Genomic DNA, 26,214 nt, shown 5'->3' with positions numbered 1-26,214 from the left:
GCAGATGGGACGTGAATTGTAAATTGTAGAATTCCCTCATCTTCCTTAGTCTCAGCATCCGTATGGCTTGCAAATTGTAGAAGCCTCGGAGGTGTGACCAGAGAAGGTTCCCATTGTTTTCATTCTGGTGGGATGTTCTATATGCCATTAGAGTGAAAACTTAGTCTTTTCGAATTAATAATAATTTGTAAAATTATTTTGTTTAAAAACTAATTTTTTCTACGAGCGTGCAAAAATGTCTACTTTCGCGCACGCATTTTAGTTTAGAAAGTTTCACTTTTCCGCGCGCGTGTTACTTTTCCTCACGCGTGTTACTTTTCCGCACGCGTGTTACTTTTCCGCACGCGGTTTTAACTTTTCCGCACGTGTGTTAATTTAGATATATTAATATGGCCTTAAAGTAATTATAATACTCGCAATAAACTAATATTTAGATATTATTTACTAATTTATTTCAAATATATCTTATTGTGTTCCTGTTTTAATGAAATTAACGCGAAAATTCGATGAAATAAAATTATTTTGACATAATATTCGAAAGTCAAATCGGTAGACAATAACAGCCGTTTTGAATCATCGTCATGCCAAGAAACATCATAGAAACCAAGATCGTCGTCATGCTAACTAATTATATTGAAAGTTTGGTTTTGACAACCTTGTCAAAGAATTAATTTATGTATGTATTTTCATATTAATTAAATCAATTGATTAAGATTTGGTAATTTTTTAAAGACTCTTAGAAAATATATTGTTCCTAACTCTTGCAGAAAGTCTCTTTTCCGCACTCGACTGCTTGCCGAACTCCCGCTTCGCGTCGTTCGACAAACTGCAATCGCGTGCGGAAAAGAATGACTTTCTGCACTTGTTAGGAAAATGACTATAAAAATTAAACAGACACAGTTTTCCCACTCGCTTATGCAAAAAAATATCAGCTACTACCTTGTCCTATTTTGACGTTTATTTGTGATGATCGAAACTAAAACAAAGCTAACGTCTAAAGGTCTATTGTAAGTGGTCATGTTTTATGGGTTTATACCGATAATTTCCCACCTCTACTAGTATCATCTCTTTTTATTTCACAACGCATTATGTTGTCCATCTTTTGCGTTATTTTGCCGGTTATTAGCGCGCCCATCACTGTATTATAGCATAACGGAAAATCTATACCTATTCAGAAATTTCAAACTCATAAAATCTTATTCCATCAACCACAATTCTGACAATCCAAATTAAATTATTTAATTTCCAAAAATCTCAAATCTACACACCCCAAACCCAACCAAACCCTAGAAAGCATCCCTTTAAGTCCACAAGCAGACAAACCCTCCTAATCCTAAAATCCCTAAGATGAATTTGCTTATTGTATCATATCAAAATAAAACCTACATTAATAATTATTGTATGTACTGGTCGAAACCTTTCAACTCATACAAAATACCCCTTTTAATCCAGGAAAACCCACCTTACCTTAGAATCCCTAAAATTATTTACTATTTTTTTATTATAAAGAAATCAATTACAGCAAGCCAGTTTATTGGTCATTACACCCTTAAACCAACCATTCCCTTGAAAGTACCCTTTATAGTCCACAAGCAGGCAAATCGACCTAATCCGAAAATCCCTAAGCAGGCAGCAGGCTATTATTTTAGGATCGAAAAAATTAACGGGTCTTCATATCCTCAAGAATGGCCAAAAACGACATAATATACGCCTATGGCCAAAAATAGCTAATTTTGCAGAAAACTGGAGAAAAATGGAATCTTTGAAATCTGGTTGTATCGGACAATCCTTCGAATAAGTTGGGTATATAGAATTCGTAGTGAAGTTGTTTTCCAACGGATGGGAAAAGTTAAGTGGTTAGAACAGTTAAAAAATCGTAAACTGGAATATTTTGGCCATGTTGTGCATCATTTAATAATATAAGGCAAGGTAAACGGACGAAGAGGGCAGGTCGAAGAAGAACGGCATGGCGTAGAAACCTGAGAAAATGGTTTAACTTAACAGATCCCCTGCATCTTTTTCCGAGCTGCCGTCGTTAAAAAAATTAGTATAGCCAATTTGATAGCCAATGCATCATAGTCGGGTATGCCAAAGAAAGAAAAATATGTATTTTTTAATTTTCATCTAGTTTCTGTACATCCAATATCACACACACCATTACCGTAGAGGAAAAATTGGCCTCATAATTTGCCATTCTCGTAATAGACCACTCATCAGCGGTAAAAAACTGTAAAACCGTGAAATTTTGAGCACCTACACCGATTTTAATGAAAATTTGGGTTCAAGCTCTGTTTACACACTATTCTTCAAAATCTACCCTATGCTGAACTGCGCTTTTGTTCTGGGTTGTTGAAAACAACCCCATCTAGGGGATGAAAATTTTTTAATCAAAATAACTGTGAAATCGATAGAGTGACCAAGAGTAAATTTTGTTCTATAATTTTTTTTTCAAAATTGACACTTTCCAAGTTATTTGCGAATGAAACTGTGAATTTTGCATTGAAAAACTCAAGTTTATAACTGTAAGGTAAAAATATCACAAGGAAAAATTTCGATTCATTCATGTCATTCCGATCAGTTGTCGCCTAAACTCTGCCATGTAAGGTTCTACCTACAATTTTCCAACCAATATGGTTGATGTCATGTGATGCCAGGGGTTAATCTGGAAATATTTTTAACATCCTTCAAAATCAGATAACATAATGTAACCCCAACTGTTTAAAATCAATTTAATGGTTTTTACCCGTACATTTTGGTGGCTTAATGCATGTAAACCTGTAAGTATAACTATATATTCACTTTTTTACCTTTGTCAAAATTTAACCTCACGTTTGTTTTACTTATATTGTTATACTTATTTTAGGTGATAACACTGATGATGGAATATTGATTCCGAAAACGTTTTGTGTTACAGCCCTTTTTAGGGATTTTAAGTACATATACCTTTTACAAAATAAGGTTTTTATTTTTTGTAAGGTAAAGTTTTCAATCCTAATAGCGACATTAATAATATTGAAAAATATTAAAAATACGTATTACTAAAATATTTTTAAATTGAAAACTTATTGGTCGATTTCCCTGGTGACACCTCCAAGGCTTCTACAATATGCAAGCCAAATGGATGCTGCAGTGAAGACAAAAGGGAAGGAATTCTACACTATGCAATTCACAACCCCCGTCTGCAGCTTGGTAAAGTTCCAACGGAAAATGGACCTAGTTACTCTATAGGAGTAATACTAATAGAGTATAGTATATAGTATATTCTATATATAGAATAATATTAGTATATAGTATATTCTATATGTAGAATAATATTAGTATTACTCCTGTAGAGTAACTAGGTCCATTTTCCGTTGGAACTTTACCAAGCTGCAGACGGGGGTTGTGAATTGCATAGTGTAGAGTTCCTTCCCTTTTGTCTTCACTGCAGCATCCATTTGGCTTGCATATTGTAGAAGCCTTGGAGGTGTCACCAGGGAAATGGACCAATAAGTTTTCAATTTAAAAATTTTTTAGTAATATTTTTAATATTTTTCAATATAATTAATGTCGCTATTAGGATTGAAAACTTCACCTTTCAATTGCCAGATGACGCTAGTCACCAAATCCATTCACGTCAGTTGCGGTGTGGGGGATAAACTCTCGTTGTTGGTCACTTCGAGTATGGAGCAACAGGCCTACGTCGCTCCGATGAGACTCCAATAAGAGTCGAAAATCGTCGCTTCATAGTGCTGGACTGCGATCCGTATTCTAAGGGAGAAATAAGATTTTTTGCCTTCGCATTGCAACTGAATAAAAATGGTATACATTTTTATTTTTATAACTGTTTTTGATAAATAACTTAAAAATATTAAATTTATAGAAAAAATCATTAAGAACAAAATTGTGGCTAATTAAAAATCAAAGAGATTCTCGTCAAAAAGACCTAGGTAAACACAATAACGACTGAGTTATTGCTCTTTAAAGGACGGTTGTTTTCGAAGAACCTCGAAATGGAGAACATTCAATCTCAAATAACTCGAACGTGGTGCAATTTTTTGGGAAAACTTTTTTAAGACATTTTTTAAAGCTCATTACAAAATCTTTCAAATAAGCTCTGACAAAAATTTTTTACATAAGAACTCAATGACTTATGACAAAAATAAAGTCGCTCTCTGCTTTTTTCTTTTTGAAATGTAAAAAATTAAACCCTCGTCGTTACAATCCCACTTGAAAGTAACTTTATTTAGATATAGTTAATACAATCCATGTGATTTGACCGGTTTGGAATGCTTAGTTTAGAAAAAATAGTTTATTAAATCGAGAATGACATTATTATAATTTAAAAAAATGTGCATTTTTCTTGAATAAACCTAAAAGCATTTAGAATACAAAAACAAAAAAATTAAAATTTTCAGTAAAAGAAATTCTGCAATTAATATTTGAAACATTTTTTCATATTATCAATACTTTTAGATTTATTTAAGAAAAATGCACTTCTTTTTAATTTTAAAAATGTCATATTCGATTTAATCAATTTCTAAACTAAGCATTCCAAACCGGTCAAATCACATGGATTGTATTAACTATACCTAAATAAAGCTAATTTCAAGTGGGAAGCTATTCATTTCTATTAGGATTGTAACGACGAGGGTTTAATTTTTACATTTCAAAAAGAAAAATGGAGAGAGCGACTTTATTTTCGTCATAAGTCAGTCAGTTCTTATGCCAAATACTTTTGTCAGAGCTTATTTAAAAGGTTTTTTAATGAACTTTAAAATATGTTTTTTAAGTTTTCCCAAAAAATTACACAGCATTCAAGTTATTTGAGACTAAAGGTTCTCCATTTCGATGTTCTTCGAAAATATCAATCTTTTAAAAAGCAATAACTCAGTCGTTATTATGTTTACATACGTCTTTCCGAGTCTCTTTATTTTTTTATTAGCTATAATTTTGTTCTTAATGATTTTTTTTATAAAATTAAATTTTTTCTTAAGTTATTCATGAAAAACGGTTATAAAACGTGAGTTTTTTCAATTAAAAATGCATAGTTTCAATCGCAAATAACTTGGAAAGTGTCAATTTCGCAAAAAAAATTTTATAGAACAAAATTTACTCAGAGTTGGTCACTCTATCAATTTCATAGTTATTTTGATTAAAAAAATTTCATCCCCTAGATGGGGTTGTTTTCACCCCCAGGGAAAAAGCGCAGTTCGGCATAGGGTAGATTTTGACAAAGGTTATAATTACTACCTAAATCCAAATTTTCAAGGAAATCGATCGTGGTCCTCAAAATTCCACGAGAAAATGGCTGTTGATTGGACTATAAATAGTTATTGAAATTTTATTAAGTGACCAGGTTTCCGTTTTAATGTAAGTTATTATTGCACAAGTTCAAATTACATATATTGCTTTAGAGACCACCCTTTTCTATCAAAATATTCATTATTACCTGAAAAAGAACATCCTGTAGACAAGGCAATTTTCACAAGCATCAATTTAACTCTCATAAAAACAAACAAATACAAACAATATCAGTGAGTGTCATCTCACATAAAATATACCATTTTTTTAATGGTTCGGGCCATAAATACTGTCCTATTAATGATGAATGTCATTAGGACGGACCACTAACAATTCATTCAAAGTTGAAATGTTATTTTTAACGTCCATTTGACGTGCTAACAAGACATGATGATGGATGGCTTTCCTTGGCGTACCTCCTTTTGTCTTTTATTTTTGTTTGCTTAGAATCGCAAACATATTATATCTATTTAGATTGTAACACACAGAAAAATAATTTGTATAATTGGACTGTCATTATTTTCTTATTTTTTAATTTTAATTAATTTTAAATTCTGACTTATGAAATATGATTTATTTTTAAATAAGTGCGATTTAGACTCCTTATGATAATTGAGAAGAGTAAATGTCCAAGTATTCCTTCATTTTTAGTTGCGAACGTTTTGGTAATATACTACCTGTATAAGCTCCAAAATACCCTCATTTAGATAAATCGTATATGCTCTTATTTTTTTGTTTCCTTCACTGCGAAATATTAGAAATTATCATTTTACTATAATAGTTCTTCCACTTTAACTTTTTCCATGCGTGTCACTATTCATTTTCGAACAAGTTAAATCAAAAATAAAGTGAAATGTACGTCGATGTGCAGTATTGATACGTACTGTCAGAGTGTCAGTGGTAATAATTAGGAAATGGCTATTATCCTGTGAACGTATTTTATAAAGTTATTTTATTGAAGTGTTTAATATTTTTTCACTATTGAGGAGATTGATGTATTCAACATTAAACAGCTTGAACACCATAAAGACTATTACTAATATAAAGATAAATATAGAACGATAATAAATAAATTTAAACAAAAGTCACAACAACAAACAACGTTACTATTGTTAAGAAGATTTATTATTACTTACCTAAAGTTGAGAAATACAAAACTATCGAGTGAAATACTTAAAAGATGTGGATTTAAATTTTTGGAACAACTAGGTTGGGGCTTCGTTGTATTTTGGTTCTCATTTGTTGAATGATCATCTCATGGTGTTCCTGGTCCTTCTGCAGCTAGGAAGATATTTTGTGTTGGAATGCCCGGTTACTTTTATGCAAACTGACATACTAAATAAACAAAGCTGTTGTTAGTATGTGGTTGTCAAATTAAACAATTAAAAATATGACAGTGCAATTTTCCTTTTCTACTATGCAATTGTCGCTGTAATCAAGTGATAATTGTCGAGTAGACAAATGGGTGAGTGTAATTTTCACTATAATTTTATATGATTTTGTTTTTTTTCGACTTTAAATATACAGTACGATGCAAATGAAAGGAATAAATTCGTTATTTCGTAAACCGGCGACTTCAAGAAAAAATCCCGAAACAGGTCGATTTTTATTTTTAAATTATCACATTTTGGCATATACGTTGTACTAGTAACGTCATCCATCTGGACGTGATGACGTAATCGATGATTTTTTTAAATTAGAGTAGGGTCATGTGATATTTGAAAGGGTATTCAATTCTTTATTCAGTAATATAAACATTTACATAATAGTTTATACAGGGTGTCCAAAAATTTTTTTAATCAAATTATTTGACAAAAAAAAGAAGAATGTATGTAACTTATTTAATTCCAAATACATTTTACTGCTGTCAGAAATAAAAAAAATGTTTATAATCACAAAATAGACATTGCTTTTCGCTTAAATGAAATGTTGAAACTACCAAGAGGCAGGTGGCTGGCGGGAGTTGGCTTGAACATTGAATTTAATCGAAAAGCAATGTTTATTTGTGAAATAAACATTTGTTTCTGGATTCTTCTTTTTTTTGTCAAATAATTTAATTAAAAAATTTTAAATTAAATAATTATGTAAATGTTGATATGACTGAATAGAGAATTGAATGACCTTTCAAATAAGCTGATTACGTCATCACGCCCAGATGGATGACGTCACTAGTATGATATATATTCCAAAATATCATAGTTTAAAAATAAAAATCGACCTGTTTCGGGATTTTTCCTTAAAGTCGCCGGTTTACGAAATAACGAATTTATTCCTTTTATTTGCACCATACTATATGAATTTGTATTTATTACGTTTAGGGTGGTCATATTTACGGAGTATCTATTTTAAATGTTCTCATTGAGACCGTGCAAGTTCGGCAAAGCGACACCTGGTTTCTACGCTCAGCAACATTATTCGCACTTTTAATTATATTGGCCAATTATATTAGTCCTGGTTACTGGATACAAGGACTATACTGGACTATGGTCAAGGCGATAGTCCAAAAAATAATAAGAAGAAAAAATAAGATTCAGGTTATGTTATTAAAACGTAAACAATTATGTAGTAAATAAAATTAGTTATTAAAATGCAGGACTGGAAGCATAATACAATTAATTAAATTTACCTTTATATAATAATTGCATATCACATTAATATTGTGGAGCAATATATAATTTTCTTCTTTAATGACAGTAGGTATGAAATATACGTCAATTTGACAATTTCAATTGACAATATGAATTATTTAAGAAAGTTGCAATATTTCTCATCTATTCTCTCACGATCGTTTCTCGTATCCCTTCCAAGTACTTGCACACCGCGAATACATTGATATTGCGTTTTTTGAGTTTTAAAGCTCCACTTTTTGCACTCGACAAGACGTTTTATGCCATAAAAATATTCATATTTAGTGAAGTATATTCAGTGAACCTTTTAATGAATATTTTTTTAGTATCGGTGCTCTTTGTGCAACGGTTCTTCCTGTTTGTCCAATATAAACGACAATCCTTACGTGCTAATTTATGAGCGATAGGTATATAATTTATTAGCAAACAATCTTAGTTATTATAGTCGTATTTGTTAAAATTTTGCTCATAACGTTGTCCGTACAAAAGTCAGTGTTACATTTAATCTTTTTCTTTTTTTGATATGTTGTTTGCGATATTCACGGGATTTAAAGATATTTTGTAATTATATAATTCATATTTTATTTGGTGTCTATTCCGTTATAGTATATTTATTGAATTTACTAACCGATTGCTTTTACTTCAGGTTCTCGTTTTTGTTCTTATTAACATTTCTCGATTAAAGTACGTAAACACTTCCAAGAAAATTATAGATACTACAATAAGATTTATATTATAGACATTGGATTACTTAATTATTTTAATATACACATATCTAAGTATATACAAATAAATTTGACAAGCAGTAATGGTATAATTATTCTGAAATGCTTTTTTGTTTCATGTACCTGCTGCGCTGGCATACTGTGATTGGACATTTAGGCTGTAAGTATTATAGATTTAAATATATAATTTCTATGATGATATAAAACATTAGATTATATTTTCATATCGGATATGTCTTCGTGTTTAAACCTTAATAATTAATATGTTTGCGCAAAATAAACCACAAAGACGTTAGAAAGGTTTTGAGGATTAAATTTCTAACACATTTGTATTTTTGTTTATGTGTATGTTACGGTCAATGATGTAAATTGGACATTGACGTTAATGGCCGGGCATTGTCGTGAATGTCCATTTTCCTTGGTTATTAACGACAATGCCCGGCCATTAACGACAATAACCTTAAATATTGGCCAATGTTGTAAAAACTTAACGTAAAATTAGATTTTTCATCAATAACCGGTCAATAACGACAGTGGCCAGAAGCAAATGGCCAATGTTGATAAATCGATGCCTCAGAAGATAATCGGTGTGAGTCAATAAGTGTTTTTAATGAGATACTAAGATGTTTCTGAACGTAGTTGCAGAAATCTAAGTAGTTATTAAAAACAAATAAAACGTCTTTATTTATGATAATATGGGTAACATATTCATAAATACAAACAAGGAAATAATAATATTTTTATAATATACAGTTGTAGCATAATATAATACTTTAGACTGGGTGTTTTCGTCAACTGGCATAATCAGTCGCTCTTTACCACTTATTGTAATTACATCATATTTACAAACCATTCTATAGTGCTTTGTTGTTTTCTTAGCACCCGGTGTTCTCAAAATATTTTTCGCTTCTTTAATTTCACTTATTCGGCTATTGTATTCGTCACAGTTTAAAAATGATTTATTGTCATCACGTTTTGACTTGACTATTGCGTTTATATAATTATTAAAACGAGTGCGCATATCGTTGATATCCATGATAACAGTTATTAAATAAATTTACGAGTAATTTCAGCACGAAAACAATACACAATATACACACATGAAGCATCTAATGTATTTCCATGAAGTAAACAATAGTAAACCTACACATAACCTATCTTTTAGTCAAAATCTCAACATTGACCTATTAACAACGTGCATTTTGTCGACATTGGCCGGGCAATGATAGAAATGTTATCAAGAATTTAAAATTATCATCAATGTCCAGTTTCTATGGACAATAACGTTAATATCCGGCCATTGTCGACAATGACCAATTCAACCGGCCATTGTCGTTATTGGCTGGCCAATAACGTTATTGGCCGGATTTGCGTCATTGTCCGTAACATGTGTTAGGAAATAAGACTATTATTAAATAAATCACTGATAATAGGCGAGCGATACACCCCTAATTTGAGGCTTAGAAATCGAAAAAGCGACCATGATAGGTGAATGGCAAATTTTAGTCATTCTTTATATTCTCGAGGTCGGTGAATCCAAATATGAAGTTTATTTTTGTCTAGAATTGGTGGAACATGTTCAAAAATCAAATTGGATGCAAAAATGCGAAAAATAAATTTTGATGATTTTTCATATTTACCTCGCTGTATCTTTGGTCGTTGTAAATATTCCCTTTTGAAAATTTTATTGTATCATCCTTCGAGTATTTACGAGATTTGTCCAGAATGTTTACGCAAATTAAAAGAGTTGTTAATTTTTAAGCATTTTGTCGTCAGATGTTTACTTAAAAAAGTTGAGTGATAAACTTTTTAGTTTATAATTTTAACTAACACAGCAATAAATTCATGTTTTCGGGAAAATTTCAAGTCAAAATATTTAATAAGAAAAAAGTTATGTGACTTTATAGACGAGTGGCACTCTTCCAAAAAAAAAACGCTTATTTCTCGAGGTACTGACCACAGTGTGGTGAATGGCTAATTTTGGTCTTACTTTATGTTTTTGATGTTACTGAAAACGAAAATAAGGTTTATTTTGAATTTTAGGTGGAGGAATATTGTCAAAATCGCGATTTTACCCTAAAAATAAAAAAATGAAATTACGTTTTTCTTAAAATTAAAAGTTGCATTATTTTTTTTCTATAAAACATTTTATTCTTTGTACCCTATATTTTAACATAAACTTGATTAAAAAGCTAAATTTCAAATTTTGTCACTCAACTTTTGCGATTAAACTTTGAAATTCAGGAATCTGCACCTTTCACTTTAAACAATTCATAACTTTTATTGTTGTTCTGAAGCTATTTTCTTGTGGCATTTTTGTTTATATTAATAGTATTTTGTATTTTGACAACGGCACCCGATTTGGGCGTCGAAACGTTAATAAAAATCATTTTTTAATAATATTGTGGCTTATTTCCCATTCTAAATAGTTAAAATAACTTTTATTATAATGAGACAGAAAGCTTGAAAAAAAAAACATAATTTTTTTTGCTAGAATGTCAATTTTTTGATGAAATAATTTGCAAAATCGTAAAAAATACGTTGTATTTTATAGGTTAAGAAGAACAAAAAGAGAACTTACAAAATTTTATGATTTTCAAGTATGTAATTGTCAAAATTTAACTAAACGAGGAAAAAAGTGTATAGACATTATATGACAGGCAATATATAACAGACAACAGACATTATAACAACAGACTGCGCTCAGAGATATAGCTCTTCAAATATAGCGTAAAAAGGACTATTTTTGACCCTTTCGAGGGACATATCTCAGGCCCAAGGTCAAGGTCACCTAGAGGGCTAAAAAGGCACAATAATATCATCATCTTTAAGGCACAATAATATTCAAAAATTTGGTAAAAGTCCTCGGGCCACCCCCCCACAAAAGTGTTCGAAAAGGTAAAATATTGCATTTTTAATCCACGCATGATCTTTAAAATCTACAGACAATCTAAATCCCAGCCGAAGTTAGACCATTAATTATTAGTTATCAAAGATGTTTAAAGAAAAACATCTATATAAAACATGACTATCGAATTTATTGAAGCAATCCAGGCATTCCTTATTTTGCCCTGTAATTAATAACGAATTTTGTGATATATCAATTTATGCATATTCTCTATGACGTACTACAGCAGGACAACATAATAAATGTTCGCAGTGGTTTCATATGGAGAAAAAATTCGAGACAATAAAACATTTTGACATTAGTTCTTTTTAATGTGGGAGCCATGCGTCTCAGTGGCGACTCGTGGGCTTTCGAAGTGGGAGGACGTTTCTAGATTTGCTATGAATTTGATGGATGTGTTCGTATTTTAGCAGAACATATGGTTGAGTTAAACGTAAAAAACTGCCAGTTGTTAACTGATGACTACTTAAGTACATTTAAACTGTTAAGCGCCATGAAAAAAATCCTTAACACATTTTTAAACGTAAGGCTAGATAACGCGATACTATAAGATCCTTAAAAATATTTAGAAATGAAACGGAATTGGAGGAATATGGATCTTATATATTCCAGAAGCCAATAAATTTAGTATTGGCAACATTCTGTAGGTTACACGACATTTTCACAATTCATATTAGTATACGATCGCTATATCTGCTGAACTCGAAAAATAATGTTTGCAGAAATTGAGGTTACTTCAAAATACATAGTTTTCGTGTCAAATTCATATTGTTCTGATTGTTTTTGTTGCATCTTCATGCAATTTACTATTTTAGTTGGGATTAAGCCACAGTTTTACTTTGAAATTAAATTTATTTGACGTTTCGATTTCAACAGAATACAAATCATAAATGGCCACTACAAATCGTGCCACTTTGACATAATTTCACTCACCTTCGGGTCGTGAAATTGAAACTGTCAAAGTGTCACTCAGGAAACAAATCGATAATTTTATAGCTCTCGTGCAATTACTACTGATAATTTTAAGACAATTTAACCCAATTCACGTATCCGCTGTGAGCTCGTAGGTAGAGGGGATATTTCAAAATTCGTGAGCGCCAGTAGTGATAAGTCCGTGAACGTTTGCTGGAAATTTGACGTAAATGTCAAAGTGATTAATTTAAAACATTGAAATTAACAACGTTAATAGGAAAAAATATTAGTTGGCGAATGCTGTGGCATATATTTTTACCTTAAATATACTTACGTTTTAAATATTAAAATTTAGTTTTTTACATTTAAATATAATTAATATATTAACTTAAGTGCCATCTACACGACAATTGTCAAAGTATCAGAAGTAGGAAAGAAGGAAACTAATATTCTCCAGTCAATACGTCAAAATAATAAGCAAAATCTTAAAAAAAAACAATCTAATTACTTCTTTACATTGTAAATATTACACGATAATATTTAAATAATACATTTGAAACAATTATTTGCTAATATTCGCAATAATTTTCTCAATAAATTTCCGACAAAAGTTGCACTCATAATCCTCTAGTTGGCGATACCAGCGAAGCTCATAGCGAATAGTCCGTCCCACCTTGACAATATAAGGAACATACAATGCAGTCCTTATGAGAGTTTTTAGCGCGGTGATGCCGATTTTATCAAAAATAATTTGTAATCGAACATTAGAGAGATTAAATTGAAAGGCAATCTACAATTTTAGGATTCATAAATATGCGTAATACCTACAACATATCAACTAAACTTTTTTTTTCTTTGGAGTTGTATGACTACGGGCCCTTCAAGGCTCATTCGCCGATTCACCAATTTTGCTCATTTATTTTACAATATATTTTCCTATACCTATCTACTTAACATTTTCTATCCTACTTATTCTACATACTTTATAAGGAATGACCACTGGTCAGTGGGAATACCACATCAGGCAAAAACACAGGTTTACTTATACAAGGTATCCCAAAAGTAGTGGAACGGTCGAATATTTCGCGAACTAAACATCGGATCGAAAAACTGAAAAATACGTGTTCAATCATTTTCAAAAATCTATCCAATGACACCAAACACCAACCTCCACTACACCCCCTGGAGGTGGGGTGGGGGGTAACTTTAAAATCTCAAATGGAAACCCCTAGATTTTCTTGCAGATTTGGATTCGTTACGTAAAAGTAAGCAACTTTTATTCAAGACATTTTTTCGAACTGTGGATAGATGGCGCTATAATTGGGAAAAACGATTTATCCTGATAACATGGGTAAATTATAGAAACGGTCTAATATCTCGAGAAATACACTTCCAAATGAGAAACCATACAAATTTTTTTAATACTTTTCGAAAACCTATCGAATAACACTAAACATAACCCTCCAACCCACCCCCTGGAGGTGGGGTGGGGGTAACTTTTAAATATTAAATAGCAACCCCCACTTTTTGTTACAGATTCGGATTTGTCATGAAAAACTAAGCAACATTTATTCGAAACATTTTTTAGAATTGTTGATAGATGGCGCTTTAATTGGAAAAATACGATTTATTAGCGCCATCTATCAGCATTTTTAAAAAATGTTTGGAATAAATGTTGCTTAATTTTTCATGACGAATTCGAATCTGCAATAAAAAGTGGGGGTTACTATTTAAGATTTTAAAGTTACCCCCCACTACCCCCCACCCCTCCTCCAGGGGGTGGGTTGGAGGGTCATGTTTAGTGTTTATCGATAGGTTTTCGAAAAATATTAAAAACTTGTTTTTTGGTTTCTTATTTGGAAGTGTATTTCTCGAGATATTAGACCGTTTCTATAATTTACCTATGGTATCAGGATAAATCGTTTTTCCCAATTATAGGGCCATCTATCCACAGTTCGAAAAAATATCTTGGATAAAAGTTGCTTACTTTTACGTAACGAATCCAAATCTGCAAGAAAAACTAGGGGTTTCCATTTAAGATTTTAAAGTTACCCCCCACCCCACCTCCAGGGGGTGTAGTGGGAGTTGGTGTTTGGTGTCATTGGATAGATTTTTGAAAATGATTGAACACGTATTTTTCAGTTTTTCCATCCGATGTTTAGTTCGCGAAATATTCGACCGTTCCCCTACTTTTGGGACACCCTATATATTATAATAGATTTTAATTTCGGTCTTTACGTTAGTTAGTTTATAATTTGATTTTTATATTTTTAATATGTTCTATAAATAATTGCATTAATTCTGTATTATTAATCAACTAAACTTAAACGCATATGAATCTTAAAATTATTGATTACAAATTCTTTTTGATAAAATCGGCATCACCGCGCTAAAAACTCTCATAATTGCTTATGTTCCTTATACTGTAAAGTCAAGGTGAGACGGACTATATATATTTCGGGTGAGTCCGAAAATGCTTCCTAAGGGAGCTAGACCCCTTTGAAGATGGCGGCTTATAATTAATTTTTTTTAAATACCTCCAGAACGCTTCCATTTAGAATAACAAAAGCTGAGGTTGGAAATATTAAATCGGAGCTGAAAGGGTTAAGTATTCTTGCCACTGAATTATTAGGTAATGAGTCTAGTCCTAAAAGGTACTTTTACTTTAAGTCGGTAGGATGCCCCATTCTCTGGAAAAATCGATTTGAAATTTTTTTTCAGAAAGTTGTTTTTTTGTTGTTGAAAGTTGTAATTTTACAGAAATTTTTGCTCATAAGAATCCATGTTAGTTTCGCCCATGTTTTTAATATGCATAAGCTCTAATTTCTTCTTTTGTGATTTTTATGTTGTCATCATAATCATTTTCTTCTGCTTCTGTAGGTGTAATACTGTCTCAACTATAAAGATCTTGTATACGGTGTTTGCAAAGTACTCCAGGGAATCCAGTGGGTCTGGCCACCAAGCACGTGCTTAAATGCACGACATCAATGGTCAGAAACCACAGTTGGTTCATCTGTGGTACCTGTGGAAAAATTGCTATCCTCTTTTGTATAATTTAAAACTAGAAAAAAGTTGATTAAATGGTGTGTAGCTATAGTACTTAAACTAGGGATTGAGGCATGCATTCCCAGTTATATAGTGTTTTCAAATGCCTTTTATTTTTTAACTAACCTTATCCAACTACTCCACTTGCCAAGTCCAGTTCCATGCCCACCAGTTGAGTCCCTTTTCCTACTATGTGACAACCTTTTCGTGTTGTTTCTTTCTTCACTCTTCTGGTTGATCCCTACTAATTGATAACTGGATCGTTTATGCCTTGCCTGTCTGTTTTCATCGTGGTTCGTCAAGTTCATTGGGCTTTTAGTCGGATGGTGGCTTAGTTCGTTGAAGATTTCGTACGCTTTTTCATTAATTTTATCTAGGATGCTTATCTCTGTGTTTTTATGTATACGAACCTTTCGGATACTTATATTCTAATGTTCTCAACCTCCTTAGTATGGATTTGAGGTATTTGGATCTTTGCATGCACACGTAGAATTTAAAAGTCCCATTACGTAATTTAATAAAGTCGTCTTCTTTTCATGTTTAGAAAATTGCTTCGTGTTTCCTCAGTTCTACTACCTACTTCCTAATATAATAATTTCCTACTTCCTAATGCAATTGCTTCCAAAGGGAACAATTTTTTCAGTCAATGATCAATGGTAAGTTTTTCTGTCATTCATTCATATTATAATTTTTTCCTTAAAGTTAGTATATCAGTAGCGTGCTAACCTGCTCTAGACCCCTCCTTTATGCGGACTTGGGACCGGCAAAAGTTCTGTTGAGCTTCTCGGTCCACCCAACAAAACTGTAGATACTGAGTTTGACTTGAATGTTTGAACTTGACTTGAGTTTGACTTAATTTCAAGTTAAACTCAAGTCAATCCTTCTGCCAAATAATTCAAGTCAAGTCAAACTGGTCAATTGTACAGGTTTGAAAATTCAAATTGTTTGTCAAACTAGTTTGAAAGAGTTTGAAAAATAGTTTATTTAGTAGATATACTTTTTTGTCGAGATTGACATGTTAGTTGCCAATTAAGATAAGAAAATTAATAATACAATGAGTGCCACATAAAAGTATCTTGATCTTGATACAGGAAGCGATTATAATCAAAATAGGGTAAATTTTTTGAAAATGATTCCTGTATGCGTAGAATTGCTAGCTGGCAAGTTTCGTTTTACCGATATAACTTTTTTATATGTTGATTGTTACTAGATTAAAACAATGAATTCGTCGGATAGTTTTTTTGTCATACCAAGTGTAATTTAATCTACTTTTGAAGCTTTCAAATATTACGTAACGCAAGTTGGGGGAAGGAGGTCATGTAAAACGTTACGGCGCGTTATACCGGGGGCAGGGGGTTCGAACAGCGCATTACGTAACATTGTTTTTCAACTAAAATAAAAAAACTACGAAATCACAATCTCCCAACTTTTCAACTTTCGTTTATATTTTACATAGAACCCCTGGATTGTATTATATTGCCCCCTCACGCTCCGCTTATGTTACAATAAGACAATAGTATTCAAGTGAAAAAATCTTAAAATTTGTATTAACCAGATCAAGCACAGTAACACGTATTTGCAATAAATAGCTGGACCTTTCTTCACAACAAAAGATGAAAAGATACAGATGGGATAAAGAGGTAGTTTCAAAAATTGCGTTTCGTAATACTTGAACGGCACCTTTAACAAAAATTTATGAATGAACAACAAAATCAAGTATATTCAAATGGGAAGTAAGCCACAATTTTACCTAAAAATGATTTTATTAACGTTTCGACGCCCAAGTCGGGTGTCGTCAAAATACAAAATAATACTAAATAAACAAAAATGTTGTTGCTTAGTAAAAAATTCTTCTAATAATTTATTTAATCTGACTCATTTATATCGGCAATTCAGACACGTATTATACATTTTAAAGTAGACGACTTTAAAATGATATTGCCAATATTGATGAGTTGCGTTCCTGGGACGACTTTACTAAAAGATAGTTCATTCGATCACATGAAATCAATCCCAACTCAAGAATATCCGCCACAAAAAATCATAGCATGTGATCTGTCTTTAAAAAGACAACCAAATGCAACGGTGGCACTGAAATTCTCGCGTTAGAGATTCCATAGTAAATCACGAGGGAAAACCAGGAAAAACCTCGTGATTTACTATGGAATCTCTAACGCGAGAATTTCAGTGCCACCGTTGCATTTGGTTGTCTTTTTAAAGACAGATCACATGCTATGATTTTTTGTGGCGGATATTCTTGAGTTGGGATTGATTTCATGTAATCGAATGAACTATCTTTTAGTAAAGTCGTCCCAGGAACGCAACTCATCAATATTGGCAATATCATTTTAAAGTCGTCTACTTTAAAATGTATAATACGTGTCTGAATTGCCGATATAAATGAGTCAGATTAAATAAATTATTAGAAGAATTTTTTACTAAGCAACAACATTTTTGTTTATTTAGTATTATTTTGTATTTTGACAACGACACCCGACTTGGGCGTCGAAACGTTAATAAAATCATTTTTAGGTAAAATTGTGGCTTATTTCCCATTTGAATATACTTGATTATAAAAATGCCACAAGAAAATAGCTTCAGAACAACAACAAAATATTATATTTTTGATAGAGTAGGTTTAATGAATTTTTTGCGACTTTGCAATGCCGTCTTAAAGAATTAGTTCACTATTTTTCATTGTATAACGCTGTTCTTTATTTTTACATAACACAAGTACATACGCACTTTTCAATTTTCATTGTTTTGAAATCACCTGTTGCAAGATCAAATAAATCAGTATATTTATTTTTCTTAATTAATTCTGCTTCGAATACAAATTTTTTTCTCTTAATTTTTGAAATGTGAATACCTTCAAAATCAGACTCAATTTGATCTGGTACTTATTCTGAGCCGAAAAATATTCAGGTTCAGATATTATTTCACCAAGCACACACTTTAAAACGACCGTAATAAACACGCCAAGCATATACTTTTTAATATATGAACTACAAACTAATTTGCAGAGTAGCAGAGTACAGATTCAGACCTATCCAATTCAGTCAAAACAAAAGTCGGTACGCTCTCAATTAGAATTGGAAATAAACACGTTGCGCAATATGATATTCAAACTTCAAACTGTTTGAAGAAGTTTGATTTCAAGTCAAACCTAAAGATATCGAAATCAAGTCAAGTCAAACTTTTTTACAAAAATAGTTTGGTTTTCAAGTCAAGTTTTTTTCAAGTCAAGTCAAGTTTTCAATTTTGTTTAATAAAACAAACTAAAATAGTAATTGGTTGAATGCTCGAAAATATGAATTTTACAAAGTCAAAGGCAGATATCGAGCACTGGATTTATTTAATCTTGCCCAAGTATACTTTCGCTATCTAGAGCATCTTCAGGGGCATTTCGTCAATAAAATGAAGGTATCTTCGAATGTCATTTATTATGAAAATATTTTGGTGGCAACTTAAATTAGCATATAACTACGAATACACTTAACAAAGGACAAACAGATAAATTTGAGTGCCGGGTACCACTAAGGTTCTACATTGTTACCTAGTAAACTAGTTTGACTTGATGCATCTCTAGTGTCGGACGATCTCGCAAAAAATGGAGTAACAACCTTCCATAGAGGTATCAATCAGCCTATGAACAAGCAAAATGGCTTGTAAAGAGGAAGAAGAAGAAGTTGGTTACCAAAATTCTCCAATTCTCTACTTAAAATTCTCCAATTTGATGATTTATTAGTTGCACTAAATTAAACCTTTTTATTTTATGTATATTATTTAATCTTCTTCTTCTTCAAGTGCCATCTCCGCGGCGGAGGTCAGCAATCATCATAGCTATTCGGACTTCGTAGACGGTTGCTCTGAAAAGTTCATTTGATGTACATCCGTACCGTTCTCTCAAGTTGCGCAGCCACGATATTCTGCGTCTCCCTATGCGTCTTTTTCCTTGAATCTTTCCGTGTTTAATGAGTTGGAGCAAGTTGTGTATTTCTCCACGTGTAACATGTCCGAGATATTCCAATTTTCTGGTTTTGATTGTATTTAAGACTTCCATTTCTTTATTCATCTTTCTCAGAAACTCTTTGTTTGTGACGTGTTCTGTCCATGATATTTTCAGAATTCTTCTATATACCCACATCTCGAATGATTCCAGTTTTTTCATTGATGCCGCATTCAAGGTCCAAGCTTCCATTCCATAAAACAAAATCAAGAAAACGTAGCACCTAGCCAACCTTACTCTTAGCTCTAACTTTAGATCTCTTGTGCAGAGCACTTTTCTCATTTTGTTAAAATTCGCTTTAGCCTTTTCTATTCTAGTTTTAATCTCCTGGAAGTAATCATTTGTAGAGTTGATCATTGTTCCAATATATGCATATTGGTCTACTCGTTCGATATTGGTTCCTTTTATGAGGAGACTCGTTAATCTTTGAGTTTTAGATATTCTCATAGATTTTGTCTTCTTGATGTTCATTGTTAGACCGTATTTTTGTCTATATATATCGCTATCCTGTTCAACAGTCTCTGAAGATCTTCAATATTTTCGACTAAAATGACAGTATCATCCGCATATCTAATGTTGTTAATGAAAACTCCGTTCACCTTTGTTCAGCAAAAACCTGTGCTGTATATAGAACCATATATATATATATATATATATATATATATATATATATATATATATATATATATATATATATATATATATATATCAATCGGTTTTAAAACGTCTTGCGACGTTGTCCGATGCCTAATTTCCATGATACTCTATCATCCCATTGGCCCTCTCTAAGATCTCTTGCGCTCATCGCCTTCGTTATTCCCTCTCTCCAAGATTTCTTGGGTCTTCCTCTCTTTCTGCGGTTTGGTGGTACCCATTGCATAATTATTTTAGGGAGTCTTGAGTTATCCATCCTCTGGACGTGTCCGTACCATATCAGCTGTTTTCTTTCTATGTCTGTTGTTAGAGAGCCGTCAACCCCCATTCGCTGTCTTATCTCATCATTACGTATTCTCTCTCTGCGTGACACTCTTACTGATCTTCTAAAAGCGTCCATTTCTACTGCCTCCAGTTTTCTTCTGTTGTTTTCGGTTATCCGCCAAGTTTCTGCTCCGTACAATAGACTGCTTTTAATAAGAGATTCGTAGATATTGTGTTTTCTCCTTTTTCCTATTTCATGACTCCATAGTACGCTGTTTAGACAACCTATTGTTTTTCTGGATTGTGTTATTCTTCTCTTTATTTCTTCATCATCTTTCCCCGTTGTGTCAAAAACGATTCCTAGATATGTGTAATGGTCGCAGGGCATGATGATTTCATTATTTTCTAATGTGATGTTCGATAGTTCGGTACCTATTGGCAGGTATTTTGTTTTTTCTGTATTAATTTCTAATCCCCACTTTCTATATTCTTCTTGTAATTTCCTTGCCATGTACTCTAGATCATCTTTATCGTTTGCTATAACAACCTGGTCATCAGCAAACTGCAATGTATATAAGCAAATCTCTCCAAGGTCTACGCCCATGCCTCTGCATTTTCGTTTCCACTCTTTCAATGCTTTTGCAACATATATTTTAAATAAGGTCGGTGATACACAACACCCCTGACGTAGACCTTTATTAACCAGGAAGCTTTGCGATAATCTGTTTCCAGTTTTTATTTGTGATGTTGACCCTTCATACAAATTTCTTAAGGCTTTTATTAAGGTGACACTAATATTCGTCTGTCGTAACACGTTCCAGAGTTTGTTTACAGGAACTGTATCGTACGCCTTCTGCAAGTCAATAAACATGAGGTGGGTTTCTTGATTTGTGCTTAATTTTTTTTCTATTAGTTGTTTGAGGCAGAAGATATTATCAGTACAGCTTCTTCCTGTTCGAAAACCGGATTGTTCTTCTTCCTCTTGGTCTTTGTACTCCTTCTCAATGCGGTCTCTAATTATTCGTCCATACAAACGGCTGAATGTACTAGTCACTGATATCCCTCTATAGTTTTCACATTTAAGCTTATCTCCTTTCTTATGGATCGACGAAATATAAGCAATTTTCCACTCGTCTGGTACGGGAGAACCATTTATAAATTGATTTATGCACCAAGTGACGGTTTCAAACAATTTTTGTGATCCACATTTTATTAGTTCGGCTGGGATATCCCCTGGTCCTGGAGACCTACCGTTTTTCAGTTCTTTTATAGCTTTTCTAATTTCTGTCACTTGTATTGTTATATCTTCTCCTTCAATGTTAACCTCTGTTGGTGATTGAGTTAAGTATTCGTCCCTATTTTCTGTCAGTAGTTCCCCATAGTACTTTTCCCATTTTTGTGTGGATATTAATTGAATGTTTGTGCTCTTCCTTTCGTTAGTTCTTATTTTATTTAGGAATTTCCATGTTTCTGTACATTTTCTGCCTCCCAGGTAGGTATTAATTTCCTGGCACTTCTTATCCCACATTTCTCTTTTTGCTTTTACTGTTGTTCTTCTTGTTATTCTTTTGAGTTTCAGGTATTCATCTCTATCTTTTTGTTGTTTATTGCTCAGCCATCTGATATACGCTTGCTTTTTCTCTTCTACGAGTGCTTCTATTTCTTTGTTCCACCATAGTTTTTCACTTTGTCTTTGAGTGTTAAAGCCGAGTGCTTCTTCTGCAGCTTTTTTAACGCTAACGACTACGTTTCTATATACCTCCTCTACTGTTGATGTTTCAGTTATAGTCATTAGTTTGCCATCCAGTCTTTGTTGATATAGTATTCTTGTACTCTCTTGGGTCAAACTATCCAAATTATAACTTCTTTTTTCCAAAGTTTCTTCTTGTTGGGGTTGACAATTTGTTTGATTATGTGTTATTTTATATCTAAATGGACAGGTTACTTTTGATTTTACGACATAATGATCTGAACCGCATGTTATTCCTCTGTATGCTCTCGTGTCCTATGCTCTCGTGTCCGATATAGAAGCATCAGTTTGTTAAACCATTTATTGAAAATTTTTATGAAGGTAATACATGGTCAAATCTACAATAAATGCGAGGAATACCTGGATGACACACAGTTTGGTTTCCGTAACGGGTTTGGAACGAGAGAGGCATTGTTTGGAATGAACGTACTTGCTCAAAGATGTCGAGATATATCTGTAGACATATACTGTTGTTTTATTGACTTCCAAAAGCGCTTGATCGAAGCTCTAAAAGACATAGGCTTGGACGGAAGAGATGTTCGAATAATTGCAAATTTATGTTGGAATCAAACAACATCAGTTTTAGTAGATGGTGTGGAATCACAGGCTCTTAATATTAAAAGAGGAGTACGGCAGGGATGCCTCTTGTCACCACTGCTTTTCAACGTTTACTCCGAAAGAATTTTCAGAAAAGCTCTTTCTGAAAAACAAGAAGGAATAATTTGCGATATGCGGACGATACAGTACTCCTAGCTTCTAGTCAAGAAGATCTGCAAACACTACTTGATAGTGTCGTTGAGAGTTGTAGGGAGGCAGATCTGGATCTGAACATACGGAAAACCAAAATACTCGTAATAAGTAAACAGCAGCATATAAAACCGTCTATATATGTAAATAATACCAAACTTGAGCAAGTTGATAAAATCGTTTACCTTGGACAGCAACTAAATTGTAACGCAGAAAGTCACGGCGAAATTAGATCTAGGATAGAGCAGGCTAGAGCCGCTTTTAGAAGGATGTCCAAGGTGTTATATAACAGAGACCTAAAATTGGCATTGAGGATCCGCCTACTTCGCTGCTACGTGTTCTCGGTCTTACTTTATGGTGTCGAGTCCTGGACTGGAATAAAATCGATCTAAATCGCCTTGAGGCTTTCGAAATGTGGTGCTATAGAAGAATTTTAAAAGTTTCCTGGGTGGAGAAGATTCGAAACTCCGCAATACTAGAACGGCTCAGCAAGACTACCGAGATCATAAAAAGCATCAAGCAGAGAAAGCTGGAGTACTTCGGACATGTAATGAGAGGTCCCAAATATAGGTTGCTACAAAATATTATGCAGGGAAAAATAGCAGGCAAACGCGGTACAGGACGAAGAAGAACCTCATGGTTGAAGAACTTGCGAGATTGGTATGGTGTTGATACAAGCATGCTATTTAGGGTGGCAGTTAATAAAATTAGGATAGCTATGATGGTAACCAACGTTCTGAAAGGACATGGTACATGAAGAAGAAGAAGTTCACCTTTATTCCAGCTTTTTCACCTTTTTTCAGGATCTCTTCCGAGTCGGCATTAAAGAGAACTGGCGACAATACGCATCCCTGTCTCACCCCACGTCTAATTTCAATTTCGTCTGACAGCTGCTCGTTAACACGTACTATTATTTAATAGAATATAAATATGAATCAAAGCAATATTCCTTGGTTCTTAGGACGAACTTTATATTTAAAATGATCGAAATTTAATGTTTTCGTCTTCTATAAATTATTAGTTTTGTGTATATAGCGAGTCGCTACTGGTGGTTAATAATGTAGTTCCAACGAAAATAAAACGTTAAAATATTTCATTTTTATTCTTTATCGTGGTCGCAGCACATACTTATGTGCAGGGACACATTCATGACAACTACGATACGAGAAACGTATTATGGCATGTAGTAAAATTATTACAAAGGCGCTAAACATCAGAGTCCACATTAGTGTTATGGAAATTTACCTTGCTAACATCAGGACCGCATTAAGTCATTTGTTAAAGGTAACATAGCAATTGGTGTGCATGCCCTACACTTTTACTACATAGGGAAATCATTGACTACACGAAAGTACTAATATGAAAAAAAAATATGCAAATTGTATGATTAATCATGTTTAATAATAATATAGTATCTTGAGTTAAAGAAAAACGGGAAAGGGATAGAAAAGGTATATGTAATACTGTATTTACAAATAAAATATTTTTATAGTGGTACTATTTTTTGTTTATTTAAACAACGCTGTAGCGTGCGTAAATCGAGTTTTCTAAAACGCGCGTGCTTTAACCTTCCGATGACCAACCTTTTTTTGTTACACCGATGACCAACGGGGGTAAAAAATGACCCAGGTCAAAAATGACCTGGAATGAATGTTTTCAGCATTTAAATCTTCATCTAACAATACATCCTCGTTTTCTGATACTATTTCATCTTCTATATCATCATAAAAATCGCTAGCAGTAACAATTTCCTGTAACTCAGCCTCAGTAAGATATTTGCGGGCCATATCTTATATGTACACAAAATACTAAGAAACTATAATAATATACGCCAGGAAATAATAACATTGACTAACTGTAGCAGACAGGAATGTCATGATTCGTACATAACAGGCACCACAGTCTAAAAATAGATTTTGATAACGCGCAGTGTAAAACTACTTGGAATTCCACATAATAGATGGTATTTTACTAAACATCAACTTCAGAATATATTTTTTATTCGTAAAATATAGGGAATTTTTTTTATTTCAAAATATGAGGATATCTAGAATGATATTAAAGTCAAATAAAAAAATAATGAGTTAAAAATTGAAAATACTTTTGAATTTATTAAAGAAAACATACGCTGGGGTCCAAATTTACCCCCTTGGTCATCCGAAGGATAAAGTGGCCATGGCAACATCAATAACCTTAGAAATGTAAACTCTAGAGACAACTTTTTAATTATTGAACTGACAGAAGTAACCTGTAACGTAACCAATTAATTCCGACGCCGAAATAGCGGACGTCAACTTGGCTTGACGCCCAAATGGCGACGCCTAAATGGCCTCGCCGTGACTTGTGCCATCCCCCAATCGGAGAGGTAGAACCTATTATTTTATGAGCAAAAGTAGATAAGACTCCCAACTATTGGAAACAAAAAACCCCAAGGATCTATGGCATACCAGCGGAGGCTCTTACAGCAATGGGTGAGATTGGCTTAGACATAATACTGGATATATGCAACATGATATGGATCACAGATGAATGGTTTGATGAGAGGTGCGAATTAACCTATATCCCTATCCTTAAAAAAGATTCACTAACAGTATGCAACAACTACAAAACCATTGCACCTAATCTTCGTGCAAGAATTAACTTTCTACTTCTAAATATAGCTGAAGAACAATGCCCACTCGTACCAGGAGAAGGAACTCGTCAGCACATATTGAACACCAGACATATAATAGAAAAGCAAGGGACACACGACTGAAGTCGAAATGATTACCATCACCGAACGAGTAAGCTGGATAGAATATGGTCTTCAGATTAACACTGGAAAAACAAAAATAATGATCGTAGGCAAGGCAAATAATAATTTATCGCACATACGCCAAGTGGTGAATTTCGAAGTAGTTGACAAATTTGTATACTCCTTGATAACCAACATGACGATTGCTCCTCAAAAAGCATGCGTAAACTAACAATGGCCCGAACAGCAATAATAGCTAAATTATTTAAAATATGGAAAAACTGAAAAATAACAAGGAATATAAGTACTAAGCTGAAGTTGTTCAATGGCCTTATTTGTTCTTATTACTACATACGCAGCTGAAACATGGACTTTCCAAAAAATCGATAGAAGAAAAATGACTTTAAAATGTGGGTCTACAGGAGAATTCTACGTGTGTCCTGGACAGAACGTAGAACCAACCTGTCAATTCTGGAAGAGCTTCAGATATAATACCGGCTGTTAAAGAAAGTAAACCGTGGATATCTAAATTATACTTAGGTCATATAGCCGGAAG

This window comes from Diabrotica virgifera, chromosome 7 (genome assembly GCF_917563875.1).
Source record: "Diabrotica virgifera virgifera chromosome 7, PGI_DIABVI_V3a".
In the NCBI taxonomy this organism is placed as follows: domain Eukaryota; kingdom Metazoa; phylum Arthropoda; class Insecta; order Coleoptera; family Chrysomelidae; genus Diabrotica; species Diabrotica virgifera.
The sequence above is the reverse complement of the archived record's forward strand: the minus strand, read 5'-3'. Positions refer to the sequence as shown.